The sequence below is a fragment of the Eptesicus fuscus genome, chromosome 4, assembly GCF_027574615.1.
Source record: "Eptesicus fuscus isolate TK198812 chromosome 4, DD_ASM_mEF_20220401, whole genome shotgun sequence".
NCBI classification, from domain to species: domain Eukaryota; kingdom Metazoa; phylum Chordata; class Mammalia; order Chiroptera; family Vespertilionidae; genus Eptesicus; species Eptesicus fuscus.
Window position 1 is genome coordinate 46,666,647 of NC_072476.1, and position 15,432 is coordinate 46,682,078.

Below are 15,432 nucleotides of genomic sequence, written 5' to 3' on the forward strand. Positions count from 1 at the left end.
GACTTTGTTTCAGCACTTCCTAGAAAACCTTCAGCAATGCCTTCATCTCGCCAGCATAGAACACTGCAGGGTTTAGGAACTCACTGAGGAAAATGCTAGAAAGGCAAGGTCAGGAGAAAGAATCAAGAGGAAGGAGAAAAGGTCAAGAGATGGAAAAGACAGACCAGCATTTGGATTGCCTGCTGCCTCAACCACGAGTGGGAAGCAGCCCTCATGATGGAATTTCTGCCACTTTGTAAGACCATAAGCCTGCCCCAGACTGCCTGCTCCAGCCCTATCACATGTTTAGGGGAAAGTTATGGACAGTTCCACTTTTTATTCTTAGTATTTGTATATTAGCATTTTTAAAATATATTTTTATTGACTTTTTACAGAGAGGAAGAGAGAGAGATAGTTAGAAACATCGATGAGAGCGTAACACCGATCAGCTGCCTCCTGCACACTCCCCACTGGGGATGTGCCTGCAACCAAGATATATGCCCATGACCGGAATCGAACCTGGGACCCCTAAGTCTTCAGGCCGATGCTCTATCCACTGAGCCAGACCAGTTAGGGCTAGCATTTGTTAATTGTTGCATGTAAAACTAAGACTTCTACATGAATCCACCTTGGATCTGAGGTCTAATATCTGACAAACTGCAAAAGGTATGTAGTTGGAATTATCCTTCCCTCTGGTAATAATTGGAATTGTGGGGCAGAGAGCAAGCAACTTTGGAAAGAATCTTCTTACTTAGTTTCTTTTGGTTTCTTGACATCCATGTTTTCCCCTCCCGTTTTTCTGTCTGACGCGCTGTCTCTGCAGCACACAGCCTGTGCCCCAACCTCCTCAACGCCCCCTCTGCTCTCTGATGTTCTCCGAAGCACCCTCAGATCTGCCCACCGGCTTTGAACAGAGACTTGAATAAGTTTCAAGTATTTTAATACTAAAAATTAGTTTTTATTTGGTACATGTTTTCTCATTTTAATGCATTTCTAAGGAAAGAGGTTGCATTTTTGAATAGCTATCGTCACAGTTTTAGAATTGAAAACCTTAACTTGCAAGATCAGAAAGTAGAGATCTTTCCTAGGGATGAGAGCTGTGTGCACAGGGCTTCCTCTGTTGAGGTGGCTTTACAGCTTCACAGCCAGTGCTGGGAAAATCCTTGGTGATGACTTTTTACATGGCCTAGCATTCTTGTTCTTATGAGTAATGCTAATGAAACTGTTCTTTCAAAACCTCAAGACCTTCTCGCCAGGCACGTATGTTCTCTGGGAACACCAGTTATCTCCTTGACAGTTATTAGGCTCTGTGCTCGTTCCTCTAATGCAGTTGTCTGTTCGGCGGACAGAGGCCGGTGTTCTCTTGCACTGGTGATGGCCCTTTAGGGACGGGATAGAAATTGCTGGGAAAGGTGGGAAGGTGGAGGAGATAGTTTGTGTGCTGTTTGGTTTCCTGGCACTTTCAATCAGGTTTCGTTACTTTAGCTCAGTTAAGAATTAGTTTAGGCTGGGTTGGTTAAGAAGCCATTTTCATTATTGTCTTCACATTCTTAGGAAATGTATCCTACTTAGTCTGAATAAATCTGAGAATAAAACACCGTGGTGCCTTGCCTTGCCTCTATGCAAAGAAATCTCGTAGCAAAACTCACACATCTGGTATTTTCGAGTTCCTCTTAACCTGTCATTTAACATGTGGCCTTTATTTGTCATCTTTTCATTTGGTGGTGGTGGCGGTGGTGCCCACAATAACAATACTCCGCTGCGGTGGTTGTGTCTTACAGAACCCAGGAGTGGCTTTTATCCCTGCCTCTGTGTCAAATCCAGGCAATTTTCTCCTCCCCGTGGCTTGCACGGCGCCTGGTTGAGTGGTTGAGCGTTGGTCGCCAAGTTGCTTTGTTAAAGCCACAATCTTTAGAAGTGAAATAGTCACACCAAGCGATCCGGCTTATGTGGACTCTTCTGTAAATAGTACGTGCGCTGGGGGAGTATTCCCTGGCCCCCGGGGGAGGTCAGCAGAGTGGTTGTGAGACAGAGTAATCTGGTCTGGGTGGTGCTGAAAGCTCTTATTGACGGAGGATTAGTCTCAGTGGAGACAACATGCTGTCACATGGCCATCAGTGCAATTGAGAGGAGTGAGGTGGGAGGCCAGTGGGGGAGGGGAGAGCCGCTGAGTCACTGAGTTCATTGAAAGGCTGCTGCTGCAGGGGTGGGTGGCCAGCAAGACCCACCCCTGGACTCTGCCACCACCACACCCACACCTCTGGGTTAGCTGACTCTACTCCATGTTGGGCACGGAGGACAGCAGCACTTAAAGAGGTAGGAACCTGAAAAGCTGGCCTCACAGTCAGACACCTCCTACACAGTGGAGAACCCTGGGCAGATTCCTGGAGCATGGAAGAGGGAGGCCCCCTGCTGACATAAGGGAACTTGGCCTCTGGTCCTAAGTGTTGGCTTCTGTATCCAAGATGGGAAGCTGGGAAGTGGGGGGGGGGGGGGGGGGGGGCGGCGGCGTTACTCCAAGGTTTCTTGACTTGATGCCTCTAAGCTCTGAAAGGGAAAAGAGGAAATTGTGTATGCTTACTTAGTCTAGCAGCCAAATACTATTTCTCTAGATTGGGCATAATTTAAAGTCACATTCAAACTTGTCAGTGCGCAGCCATTGCTAATGTGAGAAAAAAAATATGTTAAAGTCACTGTTTTTTTTCGTAGGTGCCTCAGAGTTAGTCTGAAGCTTCTCTACCACTAGAAAAAAAGTACAAAAATGGCAAACTTTCGTCTGCATTGGGGCTGGAGGGAAAGTAGGGGGTACTTGAGGTGGGCGGGGAATTGGGGCCGAAGTCACAGTCTACCAAACTGTATCACTTCTCTGAGAAAAGGGCGCACATGGTCTTTGCCATAAGTTTGGTTCCCAGCCTTAAAGGACTGATGTTTCTGTGTGTAGGTGTGTGTGTGTGTGTGTGCATGCGCGCGCACAGCATGCCAGGTGATGTCATGCGTGTTTTTGTGACCCCGCCACATGCACCAAGGACCTATCTGAATGACTGTTAATAAACGAACTGTTAATAAATGTCTGAAAAAGGACCTAAAGAGATGAGTCTATAGACCAATATGTGTTGTCCAAAAAAAGCATCAAAAGTTGGTGGAGGCTGGAAAAAAAACCTTTCAAAGTGAACTCTGAGTGCTAGGACTACCCCAGTCCAGGTTATCTATCCGGAAGAATTGATTTCAGCAAATCTAGAATAAAAAGTGGCTGCTTGGACTAGGTGAGTTCTCTTGTTTGTTTTTGTTTTTTAAGAAACTAGTAAAAAGTCATTTCCTCTCAAAGCTACATGTGCATTTACGCAGAACATGGGGGTTGCTTTGTTTTGAGTTTCTTCCCCATCCCTCCTTTATTTTTCTTTTGCAAAACTGAACGCAGAATTCTGTTCATCCCAGTTTGTTCAGAGAGGTCTACGGCAAGGAAGGCAGGCAGCAGATGCTTGGTGGCTTCCGTGAAAGGGGAAATGAGTAACAGAGGATAGAGGTTGTGCAGGGTCAGGGAAGAAGGAAAGCCTGTTTTGGTGTGAGAGAACTTTGCTGTTTAATTGGTTGTGTTGGCAACCAATAAGGACTGGGAGGAAAGATGAAGAGAACAGGGTTGGGGGGTCACTAGTTGCTGCCATCGCCTCCTTCCTGGCTGGAGGGACTGTAGCCTGTCTGGTGGCATGTTGCTTGGATGGCCCGTAAGGAAATCATTTCATTCCTGGCTCCCTGGTCTCAATTAGCTTGAGTGTAAAAACTTGCTGGGTTTAATCAGTCCCTCTAGCAGAATAAGACTTTCCCCTTTTAAAGAGAAAGGAATGTGTGTCTTGGGCATTAATAAACCTTTACTAAACTAACCTTCCTGCATAATTAAATTACTTGCTTTGAAGTAAAGGAGCACCTAAAAATTAAAGGTTGAAGTATGATTCCAGAACATGGCTTAAATTTCTTTTAGGTTTTAATAAATTGTAAGAGAGAGAGAGTAAGAGTAAGAGAGAGAGAGAGAGAGAGAGAGAGAGAGAGAGAATGAATGAATGAATGAATGAATGAATATGTCATTGCATCAGCTCTGAAATGCAGGAAGTTTGTTTAGCAATACTCATTATTGGGCAGAAAAACAAAAGCGAGTTGGTCCTTGGATTTTATAAGTCACCACCAAGGAGCCATGGGTAGGGCTTCATCTAACTTGGGGCCCTAGGTTGCAGACAGGTGGGCTGCTAGATCCCAGGGGGCCTATCATTTCTTTTTTTAAATATATATATTTATTGATTTCATTGCAGAAGGGAGAGGGAGAGATAGAAGCATCCATGATGAGAGAGAATCATTGATCGCTGCCTCCTGCACACCCCCTACTGGGGATAGAGCCCGAAACCAGGGCATGTGCCCTGATGGGGAATCAAACCGTGACCTCCCGGTTCATGAGTCAACGCTCAACCACTGAGCCATGCTGGTCCGGGCTGGGCTGGTCATTTCTAATTCCAGATCCAGGTATAGATGATGGCAATTTAATTTTAGAAGGCTAAATTGGAAGCTTTTTCTCCTGTGTGTAATGACTCAACTTAAGAATTTAAATGTTTGCTCTCAAGCTGCCATACTCTAAATGACCTGCAGGTTACCCAGTGCAGAATGTTAGCCCTTTGTCTACCGCACGGTCTGGTTAGTGTTCGGGAAAAGCAAATACATTTGAAGATTTAGCTTGACAAAAGTCCTCCCTTCTCCTGGTTTTGTGGAGCACGGCACCAGTTCTCCACCAGCTGAGGGGTCTTCAGGCCGCACTCCTGGTATCACCCAGAAAGCTCTGGGGATGCTGTCTAGCTTTAAGCCCCCTCATTGCTCTATCTTTGAAATTCCTCTGCTTCTGTCAGTTGACCCTTTTGCTTATGAGGTTGGCTTGTTGGTATGTGTGTTTTTTAAATTAAGTTTTACCCAAAATTTCTATAAATTTGAAATGAGTAAGGGGCTATTCAATCTGCTATACAGACCCAGACTCTCGCCTGACTAAATGCAACTGGGAAGTTAGATATATGAGAACATTTATTTTTATTTTTTCTGAGAACACGATCCACATTTTATTTACATTTTAAGACTAACTTTAATCTCAAAAATCACATATCCATTCACCTATTTCCTTTTTGCTGATTTCATTTCAACTTAAATGCATGGTTTGTCAAAGACTATAAACGAATATTTACCATGTCTTTTACATGTAACACACAGAAACAGCTTTTAACAGATATTCATTGACCTTCCCCATGACATTTTTTTTATTATAAATACAGATATCAAAACAATTCTGAACATATTTTTTATACTACTGGTAGTCAGCACCCACACCACTTCAAAAATTAAAACAATTTGAGACAATTTTCATTGTACCTGCTACTTTAGACCATTTAAATTGAAGCTCTTTCACTAAGCAAGATGGATAAAGCATGCCATTTCTTTCTCCTTCTTGAGATTTTTACTTTTTAGTAAAAATCACCATACTTTTGTCTATAAACCTGAATTCTATTTTGAATACTCCAGGTTTATGTTTAAATGACAGTGCCTTAAAAAAATTGTGCTGCTTTTTTTCTCCTGTTACCTGAAAACATAATGTGTATACATATATTAAATATATTCTTACACATGTCCAGGTCATATTTATCAGCTGGCATTCTTTTACTTAATGTGTGGGTATTTTGCATCGTGATATTTAATCAAGACATTAACATGAGTAGAAGATTGTTGATTTAAGACAAGTTTGAGATTCACTAAAGTTAATTGTTGTATGTTTGTCCTTCTGGTGGCTGTGGCTTCATATTTTCTTTGGACATCATTAGACATCTTAGTTCTTGAAGGGCATGTTGAATGCTGTATGAATTTTGCCATTTTGCTAATACTGGTATGCTCTGTGCATCTACCATACCACTGGAATTATTTATTCCCTTCATATTAATTTTGGTTACAAATCTAACTGTTGGAGGAGCTTCTGGGTATTTAGGTCCACATTCTACCTTCAGGCTATATATTCTGTTTTCATAATTTGTCCTTGGTGGCCCAATAATCATGCCTGTCCACCTTGTACGTGTCATAGCTTCATCATCTTCAAGACCCCAGCTAACCGCACCATCGCCTACTCCTTTTTGTCCTTCTTCAAGTTCTTCCAACAGCGAAAATACAAGGAACTTTAACTCCTGTGGAGACCGCCATCTTCTGCCGCGAGAACATTTCTTTATGTTGAACCGCTAAGCCTTGGTGTTGGAAGGAACCTGCCGCCACCCCCCTCTGTGTAGCCTCTGCTGCATTCTACCAGCCTGGGGGTGGTGATCTGTGGCAGCAGGCAGAGAGGTGGTCCCACAGCACCACACCTGGTTCCACTGTGAAGCCGTCACCTTGACACCTCGCTGCTGGCTGGCTTTCATTGGACACCTTCCTCTTGCATATGACTTCACCATCAAGATCATCTTTCCATAAGTTCAGGTTCATGGTGTTTACTATCCATAGTCTATGCATTTATGATGATAGCCCAGTTCCCTTTTATTTTTTCCTGTTGGGTTTGGAACCCCTCTGTGGGAACCTGTCCTATGTATTGACGTCCACTATAGGCTTTGTTTTGTCTAAGTATCTTTCTCTACTTCCCAAATTTCATGCTAAAACGTGTTCACCATGGTCCATTCCAAAACTGCTTTTCAGCCATGCTCTGGAGGTGTCCTTTCTCCCCACTGGGAGTCATCATTCTAGTGCCTTATGTACATTGTACCTAAACAAATAAGAATCCTGTTTTGCATCATCATGGATGTTGTTATAATCCATGTCCACGTTATCTTTAAAAATCAATGACCTTTACCTAGAAGAAGTGAGGAAAATACCTCCACTGGGTCTCGGGACTGTCCTCAGAAAGTCTAGGATGTTTTCCCGGTGTGACTTGTTCCTGTGTAAATTAGCAGATGGGGAGGGGGAGGGGAAGGTCAGCCTTGGCAGGCTGTGGAGCTGTCAGTTTTTATTCTATTTGTCATTTTCTTCAGGAAGTCCCCAAACATGGGGGAGTAATTATCTCAGCCATTTGGGGCCCAGCAGGTTCCCACCACTCACCATTCCCCTGAGACTTGCTGGTGACACGCCGTGCCTGCTGGTGCCGCTGCACTCCCCCCTCTAACACAAGTTTACTCCTTGTAGATCATGCATTCTCTCAACAGTCTGAAAGCTGCAAACCTTCCTCCCAGGGAAAACACACGCATGCTCACTTCCGTGTCCAGTTGCAGGGGGTTGAGGATGTCCTAATCAAGGCGCATGAAGCCCAGGTTAAGGACCCCTCGCATGCACCATACCCGCCTTGCTTTGAAACTTGGCGATTTATGTTTACAGCCTGTGTCATGGATTGCATGAGAAGGGCCTTACTCCTGTTCTGTAGGTCTTGTGGTTTCATTCATTATTTACTTTTGGACCTCCAGTGCACAGCATTGGGTTAACTGGTCCTTGGTTCCTATCACACGCATGGCCGGTCCAGGCAGGGCCCTCTCCCATCCATTTTATCTCTGCGAAACAACACCTGCGAGCCCACCCCAACACAGAAACTAGAATGTGACAGCATTTATCTCAGCCTGTGTGGTCCTACCTACCCGACCCAGTGTAGTCACTCTCTGAATCCTGTGTAAATTGTTTTCTTGCTTATTTAAGAAATAGTTTTGTCATGTCTGTACATTTCTAAAAGGCTAGCCAGGATATGGTGGCGTTCCTAAGTCCTCTCTAGACATACGTAAGTTCTCCATGGTTCATTTGTTTTAAAATACCTGAGCCCTTCTTGGGTGTTAGGTGCTCAGGTGCCAGGAGGAGACAGAAATAAAACGACAGCCCCTGCTGTCACGAAGCTGGGCGGGGAAGATGCTAAAACCGTTCAAACTGGAAGGATTACACCAGCAAAGACATGAGTACTGAAAGTCGAACCACGTTATATGGGTGATGTGATTTCCATACACGGTAGCGACCTGTTTCGTGCCGGACTTATGAGTGCATGCACTTTCCTTTCATCTGGATCAGCGCTGGCTCGAGGCAGGGCCAGCAGCGGTCCTCCGCCCTTTCAAACAGGCACATTTCCGCCAGCTCCCACTCAGCCATGCGGAGACACTCAGAACTGGGTGGCACATCTTTACTTTTCACCTCAGGTGGCTTGCCTTCACCTCTCCCTCAGCCGAGGTTCATAGAGGGCAGCACAGCATAGAGCGAGGAGCCCGGGTCTTGATGTCTGTGGCCTGGGGTTCAAGTTCTGGCTTCACAGTTGCTCTGTGACCTTGAGCAGATTACTCAACGCGCTTCTTCCTCGTCCTCATTTGTAAAGTGATGCTAGCAGTGCTCCCTCATAAGGTTGCTATGAGCATGAAATGAAATAAATGTGCTTTATTTCATTTTTCTCTTAAATCAAAGAAATAAAGTACCGTAGTGCATATTAAACAGCGAGTTCTCACTATCCGATGCCATCGCTAATTGTTTCGGCCTGCATGGCCCAGGAAATAGTAAGAGTGAAAATAAAGGGGACAGGCTCTGTCCCCTGCCGTCTGAGACGTCAGACCCCTGGTGCTGGAAGAGGGGTAATGAGAACCTCTTTCAATAGGAAAGAAGCTCCTGACAATGACCCCTTTGCCACGAGAAGTGTCCATAACGAAGGTTCAGGTTCCCTGAGGGCAGAGCTGTCTTTTATTTTTAACGTTACATGCAGGACGGCACCCTTAATGAATAGTGGTAAAAAAAAAAAAAAAATCAGCGGAGGTTTAGATCCCAGGCCCGAAACTCATAACTGGAACCCACAGTCGTGCTTCTTTTTGCCCATGCATTGTTTAAAAAATTAACATTAGTCGGTAGCTCTTACACATCAAAATATTTCACTTAAACATTCCATTTTTTATATTTTTTTATAAAATTATTTAGCAACATGGGGCCCACGTTCCCACCGGGCAGTGAATGCTGGAGTGGAGAACCAGATGCCCAGTGGTAAATGGGGCGTGCCCTCTCCAGTTTGACATGGACCCCAGCGCTCCCTAATGCTCGCCTAGACCCCTTCCCTCGCATCTCACCTGCCTGGCCTCCTGGACACTGGAGTTTGTGACTGCATCCCCTGTGGTATTAGAGCCTGATTTGTCAACAAGGAGGGTTATTCATCCAATTAGTGCTGCTTCTAAGACCTGGCGCTGGGTGCTGGGGGAGGGCACGGGAGATGGAAATGAAGAACAGGACTGATTCACGTATATCACCAATGGGTATCTCACCAGTAGGAGAGCTGGTTCATGTGCGGGGATGACTGCGGTGAAAGAGGACATGTGCCAGGTTAATGGTGCAAGATTTGAAAGGAGGGGCATCTGCTTCTGCCTGAGCTGCTTGCAGGGAGTCTCTTGAATGAGACCTAGCTCTTTGAGGATGATAGGATTTCAGTATCTGGAGGAGAAAATGGCTTTCTCCCCAGAGGGAGTGACATATGCAGCAAAAAGCAGCTGTGACTTGACCAGTTTGACCCACACATGGAGGAGCAAAGGGAGTTGAAAAGAGAGGAGGAGGCAGGCAAGGGGCCTTTAAGGCCACACAGTGGCATTTGGACCATGGGCAGTAGGGCGCTGGCAAAGATTTTTTGAGAATGTTATGATCAAAAAGGATTTTGGAAATAAAATATTTTTCAACTGTGTCAGCAAACATCCCAAAGGCAGAAATGGCTCTTGACCTGTTTGCCTAGATGCACCCTGCACCCTGCTTTTTCTTGCAGCCCATTTCTGCTCTGCATGCTCCGATGATGTCAGAAAAGCGCCCTTTCCTTCTCGGGCCGTGACCTCAGGCCCAGAGCCCATAGACAGACGATAAATTTCATGTGCAATTGGAAGTGCATTAGAGGGGGTGTGGTAACACTTAGAAAGCTTAACCTGCCTGTCGTACAAAGAGATGGAAAACCTGTTTGGGGCAGCTCTAAATTGTCAGACTGATTGTGCTGGCTCCGACCAGATTGCAAGTCTAATTCTCTAAGTGAGACTCACTGGATCCTCATTGTTATGCTTGCTGCCCACCCGTGAGCACTGGCAGCGATGCTCTGCCTTCCTGGTGTTTGGCGCTGGGTGCGTGATGGTGAGAGGACTGCTAACCCCGACTTTGGGCACATTCTGCTGAGAGTGCTGCTGCTGGGTAATAATTGATGCCACTGTCCTCACATGCGACTGTGATCTTCACTTGATCTTGGACTTGGCTTCCTTTGCTGTTCCCTTTAATGAGCACTTTGACAGTCTAATTCACACTAGGCCCTTGGAAAGTCTGTGACACAATCACCGTCAGAAATAGGTGCTTCTTAGCTGGGATGACCTGGTTTCACTCAGAGTTGAACACCACTGCCCCCAGGGATGGAACCGCTGGCCTGGCCTTGACGTTCCCGCAGAAAGCAGAGAAGAGAGGCCTGCCCCTGGAGCAACATGGGCACTCATCCATCCCTTTGTCGATTCTATGGCTAGTGTAGAGATGGTTTATTTTGTTTGCTTTTTGCACTGCAGCTATATTCATGTTCACAACGAATCCTCAAGAAATGACAGTAGATGAGGGAGTCAAGATTGCAGAAGTCTTCCTAGTGAGGAGAGTGGCATCAGGAGGCCTTTCAAAGTTGTTCCCTCTTCCATGGGCCAGTGCTGGACTTCTTTTCCCCATTCATTCAGCAGAAGCTCCTCGAGTGTGTTTTGTGTGCACTAAGAATCCTGCAAGGCTCTGGAGATGCCAGAGTGAGTGGCAGATAAGTTAACATCATGCACTCCTGCTGGATTTCTGGATTTTCTTTGTGACAAATTGAAGACAGATTTATTCACTTGTCAAATATAACCATTTTTCTTTTTCCCCAACCATAATGCCAGAAATGTGACATTTATGTCACTTAATGGCCTTGAGTTTACAAAATGAGTCCTCTGAACACTGGGTAATTTTACCACAGTGCTATTTTCTGCAACTTGCACCAAGTGAGCAGTGAGTGATGCCTGCAAGCATGAGGTAGAACCCGCAGGTAGATAGATGATCCTCAGGGTGTGGGTAATTGAAACTAATAGGAATAGCCCACAAAACATGATTTCATAGAAGAATAACAAATATGACCTAAGTGGTGCTTTGGTTAATTATTTTTAGAAAAGAAACAAATTAGAGGAGGAATTCCTAGGTGTATAGCATTCACTAAAGTAAATCCCAGTTGGACTGGAAACCTAGGTGTACAAATTGGCCCCATACACAGATGGACATGTGTGTGAATGGGGAGCTTAAACTCAGGGAGAGTGGATCCCAACCAAGATATTAAGTGGTTTCCTATGGAAAGTAGAATTTACTCTTCCTTTATGTATTTCTGTATTGTTTGAATTTGTAACAATGAGTAAAATACACACAGATACATGCACATGTACACAAATACTAACCTGACTGGATATGGAAAGAATCCCTAGGCTTAAAATTAGTGGGAGAAATGACAAAAGAATTGAGCAATAGGATTTGACAGCAAATATGTTACTTTTATTGGAAAGAATTTAGACAACTTGGAGAAAATATTTCCAACAAATTCATGTTGCCACCCTCAAATAGTTTAATATAGTAAGAGCATCTGGTAAGCTGAATAATGTCTGCCCCCAAAGATATCCAGGTCCTAATCCCTAGACTTGGTGAATATGTTACCTTTCCATATGTCATTCAGTGAAGCATCTTGAGATGGAAATGTTACCCTGGATTACCAGGTGGCCCCGTCATTATCAGAAGGTTCTTTATAGGAGGGAAGCAGGAAGATGAAAGTCAGAAGAAAGAGATGTCATAATGGAAGCAGAGGGTCAGAGTCAAAGAGGGCTTTGAAGAGCATGGTTGCTGGCCCTGAAGATGGAAGAAGGGGCCTCGAGCCAAGGAATGCTGGCAGCCACCGAAGCTGGAAAAGGCAAGGAAACGGATTCTCCCCCAGAGCCTTGGAGGGAGCCGGGCCCTGCTGACACGGGATTTTAGCCTAGTGAAACCATTTCAGATTCTGACCTCCAGAAAGGTAACAGGATAACTGAGTGTTGTCTGAAGCCAGGAAGTTTATGGTCATTTATCCCAGCAGCCGTAGGAAACCAACACAGAGCCTAAATGAATGAAACACATTGCTAGTGGTTGCCTGCTATGCCTCCGCACAGGCTTCCGTGTTCAGACCATGTGGGTTCTTTGCTGTATCGTCTCTCTTCTTCCTCACGAACCTATGGGGAAGGTGGTGTGACTCTCATTTTTGCAATAAGCAAAGTATAAGCTTAAGTTGTTGAATTGTACATCACACCATTAGTGTCAGGGCTAGGGTTTCATCTGGCCCCAAAGCCCAGAACTTGTGAGTACATGCAAAGGATACATGCTAAATTATACATAGTGGTTGGGTTATAAGTGATATCTTCTGCCTTTTTTCATAACATACAAATGTTCTGAAGAGAAAATATAATCTTATGTTCAGGAGAAGAAGAAAAAATTCTTGGTGAAAGACTAGGAACTTGCCTCTCATGGTTTATTGTCATTAACAACAAAGTCTCCCAGAGAATGTTCTTTCCGAATCAGAAGCCCTCTAGACTGCTGTTCCCAGAGGTGGTTTCCACAGGGCGCCTTGATCTAATGCAGGGGTCCTCAAGCTACGGTCCACGGGCCACATGCGGCCCGCCGAGGACATTCATCCGGCCCGCCGGGTGTTTTTGCCGCCGCTGCCTGTCCTGCTTAGCAGCCGACTTAGCAGTGTGCATAGGAATTTGTTCATAGGGTTTTTTTAAAACTATAGTCCGGCCCTCCAATGGTCTGAGGGACAGTGAACTGGCCCCCTGTTTAAAAAGTTTGAGGACCCCTGATCTAATGCTTGGCCTTATGAGAACATCTCCTTTGGTTACACTCAGGTGAGGGCACATGTCCAGGGCTGGGTGGGAGGATGCTGAGGTGAAGGTGGGGCAGAGATGGCAGGGGGCCCAACGTAATGTGGAAATGCACTGCTGGGGACTCATGACCCACCAGCAGGCTGCTCTTTTTAGTTGCTGTCCTGTATTCAGTTGTGTCACTTTAACTGTCACATGAAAAAGAAGCAAAAAAGTGGCCCCCTCCTCAGCCCCGTGACCTTGCTCCCTTTCCGCTCACCTTCATGTGCACAGAGGTGTGGCTCAAGAAGTGCTGCCAGCGATAAGGAGGAAACCTCTGCCTTCCTCTCCGTGGGATCAGGGAGCCCCCTGGTTGTCATCCTCACTTCCCTCAGCACCCTTTTTCTCCCATCTGCCCGCCCTTCCTTGGCTCCAGGAGGGCGGCAACCTGGCTGTGGGTGCTCCCTGGATTCCAGGACTTCATGCTCCAGACACGCTTCAGTACCCCACAGTGCGGTCTGGAAAACTTGACCAGGACCGCCAATGCTCCCACGTGGTCCAGGGCCAGGAAGAGAGATGCTAAGAAAAGAGAGGGGATTCCCTGTTCCTCTGCAGGGATGGAAGGAGAGGAGAGGGGCAGAAGCAAAGCCTGGGGCTGACGTGAAATGAGAGGTTTAGAGAGCTGACTGGGGGGGATGAGTGGATTGAGAATGGGGCAAACACTTGCAAAGAATTCTCGAAACCCGAGATGCCCGAAGAACAAGTCAGAAGAATGTGTGGAAAGTGGCTGTGGAGGCGCATAGGGGCTGCCACCCTTCCCAGCTCTGACGCTTGTCATGACTGGATGGGGGACATCAGGAGCACGGACAGGGAGACGGCCTCCACCTTCTGCTCCGTGACATGTGGGAGCTTCAGTGCAGTGTGATGGGTAACGCCAAAAGGAGGTGATTGTAATTTTGGCATTTGAGGATTTCTGCTCTTTTAAAAAACTCTGTTGATATAATCCGGAGGGACCCAGCTGTCCGGATCGCACCTGCTGTGTGCAGGCGTGGAGCGCTGGCCTCCGCTCCGTCTCCCTCTCCCATGTTAGGGGACTTTTCGTTTGGCCCTAAGGATGTTTGTATGTGATGGGGCTTGTTTTCCAGAGACGTTTTCATGCTGGAACTTGAGGGACAATTTACTGTTCTCTTTTCCTCTCAGAATGAGGCAGGCCCCCAGAGAAAGGAACCGGTGTTTTCACTCTTGCCCCCGCCCAGGGTTCCTCAACACAGCCTTTTTGTATCTCTAGATGCTTAGTTCTCGAACCATTAGGATCTAGCTGTATTACTGTCCCAGCTTCTGCCTTCCGCCCCACCCCACCCTGTTTCGCGGTTTTATCTGTTTAGTTTTATCACCTGAAGGGAGAGCTAACACTGACAAGCTTGACACAGTTTTGCTGTGATTCACGAACAGATTTCCTGCCTGGGTTGGGGACTTTTCTTTATTTTGATCCAGAGCCACTTTTCTGTGTTCCAAGCTCCTCCTTTCCTCGTAGATAAAGTTTTCGAGAATTTTGGAGAATTTTTATAGCCTTCCTTTTTCACCCGACTTTGCCCTTGCCAGGTTGGTCAGAGAGCCTGGATTTGGAAATGCAGTACCTGTCACCCTTGTGTTTTCATCATCCTTTCCTGTAGCCTCATAGCTCCATTTGGAAATGAAGACCAAGTGGCTTCTCGTCTGCTTCACGATTAGACGGCCTAGCCAATGCGAGTGGAAGGTGACTGCTTCTCTCGCGTCTTGTCAGCTGACTCGTAAATGGTGGGGTTAGATCACTTTACAACAATAGTTTGGCCAAGATTGTTACAGCAGCTGTGCAGGCAGGAAATATGGAGACCTCGTAGGCACTTGAACACCTTAATGATGCTAACAGAGACTCTGGGAGGAGGTGTGGTGGGCTGCAGGAGGCTAGGCTGGGCAGACGGGCTGTCCTTAGGCCAGGATCTTGATAGGCTAACCCGCAGCAAAGAAAGGATCTTGGCTGCTGCTGGTGGCGGTTATAGGGCTGCCTCTTTATGGGTGACTGTTTAATTAAGATTTGGCTAATAAAAAGTGAGTGGCTAGTGTTTGCTAGTTAAATTTGATAGTACTCACTTGTGTCCTTGATCCCAAAGTACTTCTCTTTTCAAAGCTTAAACCATGATTCCATCAGACCCTGGTCACGCCCCCAGCATTGGAGCCTCCTGTTTGCTCAGTTGATTTGCATTCACTTTGATTTATCCTGTCTGTTGTGCGACATGACTATAAAGGGATATGTAAGGCAGTCCAGCATAGTGATGGATAGACTGTGGGGCTTGGAGGCATTTGAGTCCTGGCTCTGCTTTAGCAAGTCTGAGTGATCCATCCAGTCAACAACTCAGGTTTGCCACTTGTATGATGATGATGATGATGATGACGACGACGATAACAACCAACATTACTGAGCACTTGCTATGTGCCAGGCATATTTTATTAGGTGCTTTAAGTACACTATTTTATTTAATCATCGTAATGCCTCTGAAGAAGATGCTATTTTTATCTCCACTATTTTATACACAAGAGAACCTAAGTTTAGTGGAGCCAGGGGTCTTTACCA

The 15,432-nt window shown here is 45.8% G+C and overlaps 1 protein-coding gene and 1 pseudogene across 1 annotated transcript in view; one reads left to right on the forward strand and one right to left on the reverse strand.

The window, feature by feature from the left end:
• Positions 1-15,432, forward strand: part of MCC (MCC regulator of WNT signaling pathway) — a 243,731-nt gene that overhangs the window by 95,028 nt on the left and 133,271 nt on the right. The gene's annotated exons all lie outside the window — the stretch shown is intronic.
• On the reverse strand, positions 5,760-6,192 carry LOC103288716 (ubiquitin-conjugating enzyme E2 variant 2-like; annotated as a pseudogene).